The sequence below is a fragment of the Microtus ochrogaster genome, chromosome 4 (genome assembly GCF_000317375.1).
Source record: "Microtus ochrogaster isolate Prairie Vole_2 chromosome 4, MicOch1.0, whole genome shotgun sequence".
NCBI lineage: Eukaryota > Metazoa > Chordata > Mammalia > Rodentia > Cricetidae > Microtus > Microtus ochrogaster.
Genome location: NC_022011.1, coordinates 82,145,188 through 82,147,664, shown reverse-complemented (window position 1 = coordinate 82,147,664; position 2,477 = coordinate 82,145,188).

Sequence of the window (2,477 nt, the reverse complement as noted above, 5' to 3'; positions counted from 1 at the left end):
GGGCAGAAGACAGAAACATGGATAGACACGACATGCAGGGTGAGGTTGAATGTTTATTCAGGGGGTTATGGAGGAGGAGGAGTGAAGGGGGGACAGAGAGAGAGAGAGAAGAGGAGAAAGAGACAGAGGGAGGGGGGAAGCAGAGAAGTGGGGAGAAAGGCAGAAGCGAAGCTGCCTCTCCGAGAGGATAATGGAAAAGAGAACGGCCTGAAGCTGAAGATCAGCCTGCCTCAGCGGATGGGGAGGGGAGTGGGTGTGGCTTGTCTCTTAAAGGGACCAAACCCATAACAATAGCTACTTGTATGCAGGGCTCTCACGGTACTAAGCAATTTAGCTTATGAGATGGGGTAGGTACTATTATTATCTTATTATGCTCTTGATGAAACCGAAAGGCAGTTTGGGTAGGTAATTGATCACAGTTTGAAAGTGTGAGTTGGGGGACTGGAGAGATGCCTCAGGGGTTTTAGGGCTGCCCTTCCAGAGGTTATGAGTTCAATTCCCAGCAACCACATGGTGGCTCACAACCATCTCTAGTGGGATCAGATGCCCTCTTCTGGCCTGCAGGCACACATGCAGAGCCCTCGCCCACAAAAAAAAAAAAAAAATTACTTTGAAAAAAAAAAAAAAAAAAAAAATACAAATAAACCAAATCAAATCAAATAAAAAAAAAAGCATGTGTCGGAGTTGGAGCTCAGATAATCTGGTTTGCCCTCATACCTGTGGCCCTGAGTTTCATCCTGAGTTTCTGTTCTTCATGAAAATGGCACCAAATTCAGAGCCTTGTGCATACAAAGCACGTGTTCTGCCACCGAGCCTCTGCCAATCCCAGGAGTTTTATCTTTTTTTTTTTTCTGTATGTTTGTGCAAGACAAGTTCTGCTGTCAGCTCTTACTTGAGAGACAGCCTTTTTCTTGGATGTTGTTATTTGATGCTGTGTACTCCTGGCTAGCGGGCCTGAGCATCTGAAAATCCTGTCTCTGCCCTACATCTCTCCTGAAGATTACAGGGGTGAACACAGCCTGGTGAAGCTTCTGCGGGCTGTATTTCCCAAACTGCGGCTGGACTCGGCTTTGTCCTGCAGTGACAGTGTGGTGAAGGAGAGCACAGAGATTGGACAAAAGACGAAAGTTAGGTTCCTCTGTGTTCTAATTCGGATGGCTTTCTTGCTTTTCCCTAACACCTCCTGGAAATTCTTTCCACATCTGGAAAGCGTAGATAAGGTGTCGTAACACAGGCAGCCCCTGGCAGCCCCCACATCTGAGGCTTGCTTGTTTAGCACCAATGACAGCCAGGCACCGTTCCATCTGATAGGTTTCCTATTTGTCTGAGAAACTCCAGCTGTGTAAAAGTGATGGTCGAGGGTACCAGGGGCAGGATGTTTTCTTTGAGAGAACCTGGCTGAGGGAAACAGAGCTCGCAGCAGAACACGGTAGGATACAATGACCTCACAAGTATGCAAACTGGCTTTTATTGAGAACCAAATAACCACAGTCATATACCAAGGAAAATGAACCATCTCTCTTTAAGGACAACAACAAGCTCTCAAGATAATGACTAGACAAGTATCATTAATTCCTGGTGCCTGTAACAAGCACAATGGTCTGATACGGGGCCACCCTGCAGGAGCACTCAGCTGCTATTCAGCCCGAAAAACTGCCCTGCTAGAGAAACTCCAGCCAGACAAAGGCTCAGAAAAACAAAATGGTCAACAGAACAGAACCGAAAACAATGCAGGACTTGTGAAGTCCAATGACACACTGAAAAAACACTTGACACACAGTGACTGATTCTGGTGATGGCCACTTCTGGGGCCGGGTGAGAATAAAGGCGGAGACCTCGGGAAGTGGCTACAGCCAGGTGATGGGGAGGCAAAGAGAAATCGCTTCTGGGTCTGAGTCTCCAAAACAAAGAGGTCTAAACAATAGAGATCTGTCACCATCTTCCTGTGGTTTCCACCATAGTTCACTGGGACCCAAGTACCCAGCAGGTAGATAAAAACAACAGTTTGGGTCTCAAGTAGCTTGGTAGCTTTCTTTGCGCCCCAGGGTCCTGCCCACCATCTTAAAATGAGAAGGGCTGAGCTAAATCACTATTGTCTAAAGTCAAACAACTTTTTTTTTTTTTTTTTTTTTTTGGTTTTTTGGAGACAGGGTTTCTCTGTGGCTTTGGAGCCTGTCCTGGAACTAGCTCTGTAGACCAGGCTGGTCTCGAACTCACAGAGATCCGCCTGTGCTGGGATTAAAGGCGTGCGCCACCATCACCCGGCTTCAAACAACTTTTTAAATTATTTACTTATTTAGGTTTTTGCAAGACAGGGTTTCTTTGTGGAGCCCTGGCTGTCCTGGAACTCACGCTGTAGGCCAGGCTGGTCTTGAATTTACAGATCTGCCTGCCTCTGCCTCCTGATTGCTGGGATTAAAGAGGTGTGCTACCACTGCTGGGAAATTTATTATATTCCTATAAAAGGAAGAACATGG